The sequence below is a fragment of the Tasmannia lanceolata genome, unplaced genomic scaffold (genome assembly GCF_043159265.1).
Source record: "Tasmannia lanceolata isolate RefF3 unplaced genomic scaffold, GAP_Taslan_0.1 ptg000044l, whole genome shotgun sequence".
Lineage (NCBI taxonomy): Eukaryota > Viridiplantae > Streptophyta > Magnoliopsida > Canellales > Winteraceae > Tasmannia > Tasmannia lanceolata.
The window spans coordinates 15945144-15959455 of NW_027518721.1; the positions used below are offsets into that span (position 1 = coordinate 15945144).

General features: G+C 38.7%; 1 long non-coding RNA gene across 1 annotated transcript; it reads right to left on the reverse strand.

Moving 5' to 3' along the window:
- Positions 1-9202: 9202 nt before the first annotated feature.
- Positions 9203-13128, reverse strand: LOC143863467 (uncharacterized). The gene is made up of 4 exons (XR_013240872.1): positions 13030-13128; positions 11728-11842; positions 9445-9507; positions 9203-9328 (listed from the first exon to the last, which is right to left on the reverse strand). It is a non-coding gene; the product is annotated as an uncharacterized LOC143863467 (long non-coding RNA).
- Between the last annotated feature and the right edge of the window lie 1184 nt (positions 13129-14312).

The window sequence follows — 14312 nt, forward strand, 5'->3', positions numbered from 1 at the left end:
GGTTAAGGATGAACTTGACCAAGAAATGGGGATTCGTGCTAACCTCGAGAAGGAGCAGAATGAGGTTACGCAGCGAGAAGGAGCGATTCGGTCTAGGGTAATTGCTGAGTTTTGCCACTCCCAAGAGTACCAGACAGATATGGCCCTTCATGTCCTGGAATTTGAAGCAAAGGGGTTCGTCAATTGTCGGAACCAGGTCAAGGCCATTGACTCCGAATTTCCTATTGAAAGGCTGGAGGGACCTCCGGGGACCGAGCTTTCCGAGGGAGAGGATTCTGAGGCGACTGAAGCGAACGTGGAGGATCCTGTGGTTGCATCTCTTGGAGTGGAATCTTCCGTTCCGCCTGTGTCCGAGCGACCTACAGAAGGAAACTCGGAGAAGGATGTTTAAGGGTCAGGACCTAGTGTTTTTGTTTTTGCTTTTGTCATGAAGTTGTTATGTAAAAACTTAATTTTATTTTGGTGTGGATGGGAGGGTTTGTCCTTCGAGGCAATCTTTTTTATGGTGATGTAATTGAGACGTTTTTACCTCTTACTGTGATGGTGAGTTCTCTACCAACTCTCATAGAATATTGCTTTACTTTTTTGAAGCAGATAGACTCTCTACCTAGCTTCTTGGGGCATCGGTTTATGGGTCGTATCTTTTAAGTAGATAGACTCTTTACCGAGCCTCTTGGAGCATCAGTTTATGGGTCGTATCTTTTAAGTAGATAGACTCTCTACCGAGCCTCTTGGGGCATCGGTTTATGGGTTGTATCTTTTAAGTAGATAGACTCTCTATCGAGTTTATTGGGGCATCGATTTATGGGTCATATCTTTTAAGTAGATAGACTCTCTACCGAGCCTCTTGGGGCATCGGTTTATGGGTTGTATATTTTAAGTAGATAGACTCTCTACCGAGCCTCTTGGGCATCGGTTTATGGGTCGTATCTTTTAAGTAGATAGACTCTCTACCGAGTCTCTTGGGGCATCGGTTTATGAGTCGTATCTTTTAAGTAGATAGACTCTCTACCGAGCCTCTTGAGGCATCGGTTTATGGGTCGTATCTTTTAAGTAAATAGAATCTCTACCGAGCCTCTTGGGGCATCGGTTTATGGGTCGTATCTTTTTGAATTTCGTCCTTAGTTCGTCGCTTATTTGTTCTGTTTCTTTGGAGGTGATCTTTTTCACCGCTTTGGCTTCAACCCATTTGGTGAAATAGTCGATAGTAACATACATCATTTGGTGCCCCCTGGTCGAGTTCGAAAAAGGTCCCAATAAGTCCATTCCCCACATGGCGAACGGGAGAGGGTTGGAGATGGGTTTGTAGGGAACCGCAGGGAGGTGAGGTACGGTAGCGAACTTCTGGCACTGCTCGCATTTTCTGACAAAATCTGATGTATCCTGTTGGAGAGTCGGCCAAAAGAAACCTCGGTAGAGCATCTTATGAGCTAACACCTTCCCGCCCGAGTGATCAGCATAGATTCCTTCCTGGACCTCTCTCATAGCGAGTTCCGTAGCTGTGGGTTGGAGACATTTCAATAGCGGCCACGAGAATGACCGCTTATATAACGCTTGTCCGTCGAAGATGTAATGGGGGGCTTTGGTGATTAAGCGTCGGGCCTCTTTTTTATCAAAGCGTAAGGTGCCATCTCTTAAGTAGTGCACTATCGGATCCATCCAATTAAGCTCTTCTCCGATTTGCAGGATTTCCTTTCCTTCGACACTAGGTTGAGAGAGAATCTCGGTGAGGACATTTCCTGATTCAACTATGCCGGACGACGCCATTTTGGAGAGTGCATCGGCACAGGAATTCATGGTTCGGGGAATTTGCACTATTTGGAATTCTTCGAAGGCGGAAATCTCCTTGCGCACCTTTTCTAGGTACTTGATCATTCCCTCTTCTTTAGCTTCACTAAAACCGTTGACCTGGCTCACGACTAATTGCGAGTCACTATGTGCTCTGATGCGGTGGCGAGTAACTCGGCAGCGAGTTCTATTCTGACGATTAAGGCTTCATATTCTGCTTCATTGTTTGAGGCCTTGAAGTCTAGCTTCAGGGCGTACTTTGTGAGGAAGTTGTAAGGTCTGGATAAAACCAGTCCAACGCCATTGCTCCCAGCTGTGGCGGAACCGTCAACGTATAGTATCCACAGAGGATTCCGATCTGGTGATCTAGGAGTCGGCTCCCAGGTGAAGTTATCTTGTTTTTCCGGTTCGTCTATCGGTATAATGGGTTCAGAAATAAAGTCTAGAGTACTTGTGATTTGATCGCAGGCCGTTGTTTTATTTGGATGTCAAATTCCCCTAACTTGATTGCCCAATTAATTAGTCGGCCTGAGGTGTCGGGCTTCTGCAATATCTTTCGGAGAGGTTGGTCGGTGAGGACTGTAATGGAATGAGCCTGAAAATACGGACGGAGCTTTCTTACAGGTATGACGACTGAAAAACCTCTTGATATCGTGCTTCGACGTCATGGAGTACTCGACTAACATAATAAACGGGTTGCTCCGTTTTTCCCTCCTGCCGAACGAGCACGGAGCTTACCGCGCTGGGCCCTACAGCCAGGTACAAGTATAAATCTTCCCCTGGTACCGACTTCGAGAGTAATGGAAGTGTTTGGAGATATGCCTTTAGTTGGTCGAAGGCGGTCTGGCATTCTTCTATCAATTGTAAATCTTTTACGCTTCGGAGGGTTTTGAAGAAAGGCAGGCATTTTTCGGCGGATTTAGACATAAACCTGCTAAGGGCCGCAATCCTTCCAGTGAGCCTCTGCATGTCCCGAACTTCCTTCGGCGCTGTTATCTCTAGTAACACTTTTATTTTCTCGAGATTAGCCCCAATTCCTCGCTGGCTAACCATGAAGCTTAGGAATTTTTCGGAGGTAACTCCAAAGGCGCACTTGACAGGGTTCAACTTCATTCGGTTTCGATAGAGCGCGGCGAAGGCCTCTTCAAGATCGACAATGTGGTTTTGCGCTTCGAGGCTTTTGACGAGCATATCGTAGACGTACACTTCCATGTTCCTTCCAATTTGCTTGGTGAAAATCTTATTGACCAATCATTGGTACGTGGCACTAGCGTTCTTAAGGCCAAAGGGCATGACCTCATAACAAAAAAATCTTGGTCGGTGACGAAGGAAGTTTTCAGAATATCAGGTCCGTACATCTGTATCTGGTTGTAGCCGGAGAAGGCATCCATGAAACTCAGCATTTCATGTCCAGCGGTTGCGTCGATGAGATGATCGATCCTTGGTAACCGGTAACAGTCCTTGGGGCAAGCTTTGATAAGGTCGGTAAAATCTATACAAATCCGTCATTTTCCGTTAGACTTTTTGACCATCACCACATTGGCGAGCCACTCCGGGTAACGAATTTCCCTTATGAATTTGGCCTCGAGAAGCTTATCCACTTCTTCTTTGATGTGCTTTTGTCTTTCGGCGGCAAAATTATGTTTCTTTTGTTTGACCGACTTGTAACTCGGGTTTACGTTTAATTTATGGACTGCTACGTCGGAGGGAATTCCCTGCATGTCTGAGGCGGACCAGGCGAAGATATCCAAATTAGTTTTTAAGAAATTGACAAGTTCGGTTTTAAACTTACCTGTCAAGAGAGATCCTATCTGGATGGTTCGTTCGTCGGATCCTGAAAACAGGGGGATCTTTATTAGTTCCTCGACCGGTTCTCCCCTTGTCATTTCGGCTCGAGGGTCGGGACCGCTGATTGAGAAGGTTTGTTTGCGGCTTTTCTCTTTTTAGCAGGGTAGTGTAACATTCGCGAGCTTTCTCCTGATCGCCGACGACTTCCCTGACGCCGACCTTTGTGAGGAATTTTATTTTCAAGTGGGCAGTGGTTTCCACTGCCCCCAGCTCGTTCAACGCTGGCCGTCCGATGATACCATTATAGGCAGAAGGGATGTGGACTATCACGAAGGTTTGCATGATGGTTCGCTGAGCAGGGTAAGTTCCAAATGTGATGGGGAGTTTGATTTTGCCCTGCACTTTGACCTCTGCTCCGGAGAATCCAAAGATAGACCAATCCACCAGTTCCAGTCTGTCTTTATGGATGTGCATCTCGATGAAAACATCCTGGTGGAGAACATTGACAGAGCTTCCAGTATCTACGAGAATTCGACTTACATTGAAATTGGTGATAGCGAGTCGAATGACTACATCGTCATCATGCTGTCGGTCTATCTTTTCGTAGTCTTTCTCTGTGAAAGTGATAGTGTGGGACCCAATCCCATGGAAGGGGCGCAAACCGCCTCCCTCTCTTGGTCTCTCGTACCCACGCGAATGGCATGTGCTTTTTATTTTTAATATAAGTCATCTTTTTTGTGAACTTGGGATCACTAAAGCAATCCGAATTTCACACAAAAGATGATAATCAGAGTTGCCACCTAGGCAAGAGACCTAGGACCCATAAATGACCAGAAATCTAGATTCATTACCTGATTACAAGAATGGAAGGTATGGAGAATTACCAACACATGCACCATTCTTGCCCGATAATCCGGTCTTCAATTCCAAAAGTTAACTCTCTTGAATTTCTTTTAAATGGCTCATTTAAACTCTTTTGATGCCGGAACTATGTAACATGCATCCTAAAATCTAATTTTAATGTAATTCCTAAATGTGTATCTTGATTTTCCTGATTTGTTGGGATTCAATCTATGTGAGAGTTCTCCTAAAATTCTACTTTGGAAAAAATTCTAAGTAATTTAATCAATTTAATTTAGGATTTTAAATGAGAGAAGAAATAAAAAACTACCCTAAAACCCCCACTGATTGTGTGTGGGGCCGACTTGTGCTCGGTATGCCATCGAAGCATCCAAAACTGCCTACATGTCCAAGCCTCACTGGAATCAAAGTCCATTGTAGTTTGGTGCCTAAACTAAGCTATATGCCTAAGACATCTAGGACACCAATCTAGACTGGACTGACTGTTTCAACAGTTTTCAAGAGATTATATAATTCAAATTGAGTAGATTTTACTATCCTAAGACCCCATCTAAGATGCCATATGGTCCTATCTAAGTGCAAGACATCACTTAGACTAATGCAGGTGAACCTACATTATAGGTAACTAGGCTTGTCTTATGGGAAAAAAGAGGTAACTAGTGTAACTAGATCTATGACCTAATTGTTAATAATAGCAATCGGTCGTGATGAGGCTGAACTCTCTAATTCTAGGACACCCTGAAACCTAGAACACAACATAACGTAAGTGTTCCTAATCGGCTCGAAAGGTCCCTACGAAGTGATGCCGTTATCCAACGGTTCAAAAAATATGGGTTAAATTAATTCAATTTTTTTAATTGCTGATTTTTAATTATTTAAGGGTTCTTAATGTCTAAAATTTAAGGAAAACTTAAGGCTTTAAGGGCTGACACATTCTTGTGCATAGGTTGTCTTCATGGAAGGGAATCATGCTTTCCATTCTTGCACAATTTAGCATATAAGTTATAGTGTATTATTGCCTGACATGTTTCTCAGGATTTTCGTAGACTACAACCTCGGAGCCAACACCATAATATAATTTAAACGCTCAAATTTTCAAGGATTGATCGCAATTATGATGCGATTATGAATGCAACCTTGGCATCTAAACTATCATAGTACTCTAAATTACAAAGAAAATTACTAACATCTACGGTTTCTGTTAAAATGATTTAAGGATTACATGCTCACTGAAAAGTTAAGATCTTCTGAAAATTTTCATGAGATTTGGAATTAAAATTGATTTTTAAATGATTTTATCAATTTCAGGCCAAATTGTTAATTTACAAAGCAACACATAGGAAATCCATTTCGATTAATTTCAAATTTTTACAATAACATGATAGTTATGAAATGAGCTTACTATAAAAATTTCATTGATTTTTATAATGATTTACTATTAATTTTCTAATTTTAATAGTTTGAGTCCAAGTTATTGATTTACAAACCAACCTATAGCAATCAAATTCTAATAGATTTCAAAGTTTTACAGAAAATTCTTCATAACCAGAGAATGTTCTTCAGAATCCGATTTTATTATATTTATTCCAGATTGTATGAATTACAAAACAACCCATAGCAACCAAATTCCAAATTATTCCAAAATTCTACAGTAACATGAGGATCATGAATAAAGCATACTGTAAAAATTTCATGAATTTTTATCTCGATTTTCTATCAATTAATGATCTCACAAAATCGGGCTATTTTGAAAGAAAAACCAAAACCACATGATTACTGACATCATAAAATCATGAAAAAATCATAAATGATCTAATATAATCATAATATTTTCTACCAAAATTTTAGAACTTGAAAATTAATATTCCTCCAAAAACTCAATTTTTAAGGAAACAATTAATTATTTTCTTAAAATCCAAACCCGTTTTAATCATAAAAAAAATTCAAAAACCATATTAAAACTTTATAAAAACTCCTTAAAAATTTACTCTAACATACCAATAACATATGTTACTGGTTTGTAAATAAAAATTCAGAAAATTATCAAGTTTAGTATAAAAAAGAATTACGGCACGCAAAACAAACCTTTAATTAGAAAAGTGTAAAGAAAACATATTTTTAAAATTTTTAGAGAAATAACCCTTTTCGGGGTTACCATTCGAAAAGTAAAACCAAAAATCAAATAAGCCAACCATGGCTGAAAATTATGTTTTTCAGTAGTTTTTTAATCTATTTTAATCTCAGAAAATAGTTATTTTAAAATAACTCAAAGATTTACATGACGTACTTTGGAAACCTAATTTGAATCCATATTGAAGAAAAATCAAAGGAAAATTCATTTTTAATGGAGGAAAATTATTTTTTTTTCGTAAAAATCTGGATTTTGAAAAATTTCAATAAAAAATATCAATACAAAAAATTCAATACATACTGAAATTTCAATAAAAAATTCATTCGTTTAGACCATATACGAAAATAAAAACCTTAAACATGCTTTTCTAATCTAATATTACAAAGATGAAGAAAATCTACCGTTGATCGCGCTCATTGTCTCTAGGGTGAGTAGATCCGAGGTATACGCTTTGACGCACCCTTATAATCGCTTGAAAATCCCGTTGATTGATCCAAAGATCTCCAATATCACAAATATAGAAGAAGAATGGAAGATATTTAATGTATTTTTGGAGAAGAACACCATATGAGAAGAAGATGAATAAGAGCTCTCTAAAAGGGGATGAATTTTTAGAGTAGGAAGACCAAGTTGGACGTTTTTCCAGCTCTTTCCCAAGGTTGAATCAATTTGCTGTATAGAAAAAGCTAGGGTTTGCATAGAATAGGCAGTTTTCTTTGTGAGGAGTTTCACATTAGCTAGTTTCTTATTTCTCTTCCTTATCTTTCATTCCTTTTAGTTTTCAAATCAACTTGAATTCTAGGGCTGCAACTCGGGTCGGGCGGGTCGGGTTTTGAAGAACCCAACCCAACCCAAGAAATATCTCGGGTCGAGTCGGGTCGGGTTTTTTTCCGGAAAACCCACGAGACCCAAACCCGGCCCTACCCATGATAAATCTCGGGTCGGGTCGGGTTTTTTCACGTTGACGCAATTTTTTAAGGAAAACTCTTGTTTGGCAAGAACCTACAAAGCGATGTTGTAAACACAGTTCTTACTTCTTAGATGGAGCCTGTCCAAGGAACTACCTCAACAAGTTGGAACTTTTGCACTTATAGTTCAAACTAGTTATTGCATGTACACATCTGCACACATGCTTAGGTGTGTGTACAGACCACTAGACCAGTGTGTATAAGTGTGCTAAGTGAAAACAGAAATCCATGCATAAATGTATTCCTATCTTTTGCACAGGTACAGACCTAAATGATGCAGCTTCATTAAAGGTTTAATCGGCCAAAAAAAGGGAAGGCATTGAGCTCTCTCGATCATTATCCTATTTGTATGAATAGCATTCCTACTCTTAGGCCCTATAAAAGTTAAATGCTGATATATGTTATTATGGCTTCACTGTTGATAAGCCATGTGTCCTATCCTATAGGTTTGATACATGGGCTCTGTTTCTTTCGACGTAAAATGGGAGTAAAACAAAATTTTACTCCCAAAAAACTAGTGTAAAGTTGGACATATTAGAATCCTTTTATCCGCAGGCTATTTAAAACCAAGACAGAGCAGGGGTCGTGAAACTGATGTAATAAGTCCATATCAGTAGTCAATTGAAATATGCTGGTCTCATTTACAAGGATAATGCAAGACACTAGCTGCAAATAAGGCATGAACTTCTCTTGAAGAAAATATTAGATTTTACACAATTAAAATTTCATGAGCTTTCATAAAAAAAAGTCATTTCACTGATATTCCTAATATCATGAAAGCAATGCATGCCAGCGAAATGGAATAAAAGTCATGGAATGTACCTGAACGTATAGGGCAATGATGTCAGCAAAACGTGATAGAGATTTTGCAGGGTACATGCCATTTAGTGCAGGATCAACCATTTTTGCTAAAGCATCAATATCATGAAGCTGTGGAGTGGCCCATCTGACAAGGGATTGTTCAGATCTTATCCTCGAACTAAACAGTGAACGTCCAAAAATTAGAAAGAGACACAAGAAAATGAAGAGAGAGAGCGAGAGATAGAGAGAGAGAGAGATAGAGATAGAGATTGGGAAACGCATAATAGTAATTCACTAGAGAGAACAAAATCATGAGAATATGGAGGATTTACCTGTCCAGGGGTTTGCGACCTGTCAACAACTCTAGCATCACTACTCCAAAGCTGTACACATTACTCTTGACAGTGTAAAGTCCAAACATGGCAAATTCAGGAGCACTGTAACCAAATACCATGTGAAACAACCAATTACTCCAAAAGCTAAGCTATTGGAGATGGCGTTATTTAATCTTTTATACTTTAACAAAGCACATATCAAGTATAGTCCTTTTAAACAATTGAACTAAAAGAAATAATCTTATCACGCACAAATTCTGGTATCAAACCGTAGGCAATAAGATCACCACTTTCAACCTGTAAAGCAATAATTTCTCAAATGGAATGAATATAAAGTAGCTTTCCAGTCATGAAGGTGATTTCTGATATAAGGTCAATGATGATATTGAATGCCATATTAAGAAACTTATCAAAACATAATTATCATATTAAGCACAAAGTTGCTCAAAACCACTATAATGTATTGTTCCAGCCCACTGCAAACCAAGTTGTCCCCAGAAACTAAAGAAATGTAAAATATTGGAAAAACAAAGTTACTCAAAATTAAGTGCAAAAAGACAACATATGCCTAATAGACTTAAAAGCTAATGTAGTTGATTCCATTGTTAATGCTTCCATAGAGGGCTTTCTGCACCAAAAAGAATTCCAATAGGTTTCTGCATAAAAAAAAACACACGAAGTATGAGTGAATTTTTGCATTACAAAAGTTGAGTATTATCCAAAGGAATTTATAGACAGCCATTATCTAAAAGAATTTATGTATGAAGTTTACCTCATCTATGGCATAGCTCAAGATTGTTATCATATTATGGAATTTGTCGAGAATCAATGAGACCTTCAAAAAGAAAAGAAAATACATTAGAATTTTTAAAACATATTTATAATTATCTAAGCAAATGTGTAGTTACATTACCTGATTCAATGATTTCAATATCATGATCATGTTGATAAACTTCGATTTCTTCATCATTATCACCATCACATCTAACAGCTCGTAGCCAATCTTGAGTGCAAACCAATGCTTGCACAACCCCAGGACTCATTGAACTTCTGTATTTGTCAAGAACTCTACCACCGGTACTGAAAGCCGACTCTGAAGCAACTGTAGATACCGGAATCGACAAGATATCAAGAGCCATTTGAGAAAGTATAGGATACTTTGAGCTGTTAATTTTCCACCAGCTCAAAATGTCGAATTTAGGATCATCTGCATGATTCTCTTCTTTCAAATATCGTTCCAGTTCTGATGCCGGCCCAACATCATTCTTTTCAGCACTCATCTTGAAAAGTTGTTTTTGTAAACTAGAAATCCTCCTCTCACCAAGAGGAGAAGTTCTACTGTCAACCTCTGAAAATCTTTCCACCGACTGTAAAACTCGCCTTCGCCTTGAACTATGGGCAGATACATACTCATCATAAATCTTAAAGGCCTCATACTTAACAAGTGAAACTTGTGATTCAGCTTCATCCGTAGCATAGATAAGATGGTACATAAAACTCAAATATTTAAGCTTATACCTAGGATCAAGGACAACTGCAATAGCAAGCATCACATTGCACTCCCTCCAATATTTATCAAACTTACTTTGCATCTTAGTAGCCATTTGGTTAATAGATACATCTTCGTGTATAGTCATTCCAAGCAAGTGTTCTTGAATCGCAAAAACCTCATGAAAATACAAATTTGCAGTTGTATATTTATGCCCAGAGAAAAGCTTTGTAGCATCATAAAAGACTTTTAATAATCGGCAAATAACTTTAGCATTCTTCCAATCAACAACACTAGGGGCTTCTCTTGCAAAGATGGCATCTCGTGTCTGTAAGCGAGTGAAGGCACTCTCAAACTGTAATGCAGACTCTAGCTTAAGAAAGGTGGAGTTCCATCTTGTAGCCACATCTATACATAAGCCTCTCTTACTTGAAAGCCTCTCTTGCAAAATGCATTCTTCAAACAACTGTTTTCTTGCTTGTGAACCCCGAACATATTTAACACTTTCTCGAATAACATCAACCGATTCTTTAATTTCATTTAGCCCATCTTGCACTATGAGATTGATGACATGTGCAGCACAACGAACGTGAAAAAATCGGCCTTCTTGTAGTAACATGCCTTTCCTTGAAAGAACCGGAACAAGTGTCCTAACAGCAACGGTGTTATTTGAGGCATTATCTAGGGTAATGGTACTTAACTTGCTTATATTCCAATCAATCAAGCACAATTCAATTGCATTCGCAATAACATCTCCCCCATGTGGAGCTGGAACCATACAAAAATTCAGAATCTTCTTATGTAACTTCCAATTATCATCAATGAAATGTGCTGTAAGACATAAATAACCTAAAGTCTGATTAGATGTCCACATGTCGGCAGTTAAAGAAACCCGATGACATACACCAATCAATCTTTTCAGTTTAAGTTTCTCCTCTCCATATATATTCAACAACTCTTTCCTTATAGTTGTGCGTGATATAACTTTGAGTCGAGGTTGGATAACCATAATAAAATCTCTAAAGGCATCCTTGTCAACTATGTTAAATGGAAGTTCGAGCTTAATTATAAAAATAGCCAACTCTCTTCGAGCTCGATCTTGGTCAAACATCCAAGGCATAACACCCGCCCCTTCCTCCACATCATCGCCATCTCTAACGGATTTAAAAGACAATAACTTCTGGCTCTTATCTCGTGAGGTATAAGGGATGCATGTCTTATCCAAATGTCGTTTAAGACTATTAGTGCCACTGCTACTTGGGCATGCAAATAATTTCTTGCAATAATTACACTTAGCCCTCTCATCTATCCCATCAGGTCCTTTCTCTTTGGTAAAATGATTCCATACAACAGATTTAGTTGGATATGCTCTTTTTTTAGATGTTTGTGTCGAGGAGTCCCCAGGAGTGCTAACAGTATTAGTAGCATTTTCAGAAGAATCCAAGACCTAAACAAATATCCACAAATTACCATTTCTTAAGTTTGGTGGAAATAAAATAAAAAGTAAATCTTATAGGAATGAAATAAATGCATCGTTATAATAAATAAATAAGAAGCAATTCTCACCGGAATATCGTAGTTCTCATTAATATCATCCTCCATCATCATTCAATAAGGGGACTCACTTCAAAAGAGGTGTAATCACTAATCCAATGAGATTTTTTGAGGCTTTTGAACAAACCTGCAGGGGAGAATTAGAAAAAAAGCAATGAGAAATGAGGAGATTGAGAACAACAAACACTACAGAGATTGCATATAAAACAACAAACACTACCCTTCTAACCAAAATACAAACACTTAGCTTGTCTCCACTTGGCATTTTGGTGATAGAAATTACCTAGTACACTAGGCCATGTTTGGAAGTCATGAAATATTTTTCTCCATGGAATTTTAGTTTATCCGGTGGTGGGAGATGGGCAAAGAGGGTGTGAAAGGGAGAGAATTGAGGCGGCATGAGTAAAGAAAGGGTGAGAAGTGGCTGAAGAACAGAGAAAAAAAAAACTCAAGTCAAAATAAGTTCCCCCCCCCATTTTTCAACCACTTCGGACCATCTCATAGCTCCTACCCTCTCAACTCTCTCCCTACCCCTTTCATCACTTGGTAAACTAATATTCAATGAAAAATAATTTCACAGTTGCAAACATGGCCGAAGAGGAAACAAATAATTAAGCACCGATATAATAGTTTATACAATTAACATGGGTGAACAGAGGAAATATGTTTGATGAATTCAGCCAAACATAGTTTGAATTAATTCTACATCAAAAGGAGTTGTGAAAAATTCAGATCAGGCAACTTCGTGTCAGACAGAGCAGAGTAGGAAGTTTCATCGCGCATGACCATAATCAAATAGCTCTTAACATTGAACCCAAATGGATGCTTTAGCTCATAGTTAATTAGTTATAGAGGGTTTTCTTTCGCATACAAATCTCTAGAGATAACTATTACAATTTGAAATAGAAAACATTTGTATAAAAAAATCAAAGACAGTCAAAATAGTTAGCAACGGATCGAATGACTGAATGAGCACACATACCTTTTATTGCTTCAGAGATCAAAGACCACAGTCAATCGGCCCTCATTTTGGGGGTTTTCTAATTTTTTAGGGTTTTAAGAAAATCAGAGGGAGATTAGATGAAATGGATCTAAAAAATTGAGGTTTTTAGAGAGAGTGAGAGAATTAGGGGTTTTAAGAAGCTCCTTTTTTTCCTCTCACATCTCAATCCACAAACCAGAAAATAGAGATATTCAAATACTATTCATCAAAGAGATAAGGAAGGGGAAACCATAACACAGATTTCTTGTATTGAAACTATTTATGTGGGAATAGAACCCTAAAAAAATGGAGTGAGAGGAAGATAGATTTACCTCTTCTGTGAGTGACAGGAGGGGAGAGACGCGTGCGTGCGTGCGTGAGATTTGAGTCTTGAGAATAGATCAAAGAAGAAGGGAAGAGAGAGATTGAGATTTGAGTCTTGAGAATAGATCAAAGAAGAGAGGAATATTTATGAAACCCTAGGCGTGAGATTCACCCGGGTTTTTGAACGAACAGAAGAGGGGAGAGACGCGTGCGTGAGATTCATCCGAGTTTTTGGATATGAGTTTTAACTTTTAAGTTTTCTCATATATAGTTATATACTGTATTACATATGAGTTTTAAGTTTTAACATTTAAGGAAAAAAAAAAACTAAAGTAACTCGGGTCGGGCAGGGCCGGGCCCCTTCAAAACTGGCTCGACCTGAGATTCATCCGGGTTTTTGGTCCTTAAACCCGACCTGGCCTGAAACCCGAGAAATCTAAACCTGACCCAAGCTATTTTCGGGTCGGGTCGGGTAAAACCCGGCTCGAGTTGCAGCCCTATTGAATTCTAATTGTGATTACTTGCAAACCAAGGCACACTATTTTGTATAAGGTAGATCTTTCAAGACTCTTCTAGAAGCTTTCACACAATGAAAATAACATATATATGAAAGATTTCCGTCCAAAAAGGATTGCCCAACATTGGAGCTCAGTTTTGAACTATTTAGAGGCAGAATCAGAAAAAGTCGTCAACTAGAAAGTTGTAAATTTTTTTGAACCGTTCAAAACAAGTATAATAACAATTTTTTTGGACAAGTAGGTAAACAGTTATGGCTATTTTACTAACTTGACCATACTAGCTCTTTCTAATTATAACTCTTCATTCTTTTTTTCTTTTTTTCAAAACACCATCCCACCTCATCCATGTTGGGCGCCCAACTAAGTGTGCCACCCATGTGGGGCGCCCACTTATGTGGCCGACCCACATGGGTGGGTCCACTTGGGCCCCTTCCTATGTGGGCTTTGCCCAATGGGCATTCTCACATGGGTTTTGGGTTTTTTCATAAAAAATTAATAAAATTATTTTAAATTCAATATTTTATGGATGGACCTAACCCATGTGACCTTTATGGTGCACCCCTAACATACGGTTAGGGGTGTCAATGGATCCAGACGGTCTTATGGATCGTCCGAATCCGAACGTTAATGAACGGGATCTAAACATATGAATAGGATCCATGGGCATATTTCGGATCATCAAATCTGGGATCCGATAAATTTCGGATTGTGTATGGGCACACCACAGATGCCCATTGGATAGTCACGATCCGAAATGTTTTACAAAAGTAACT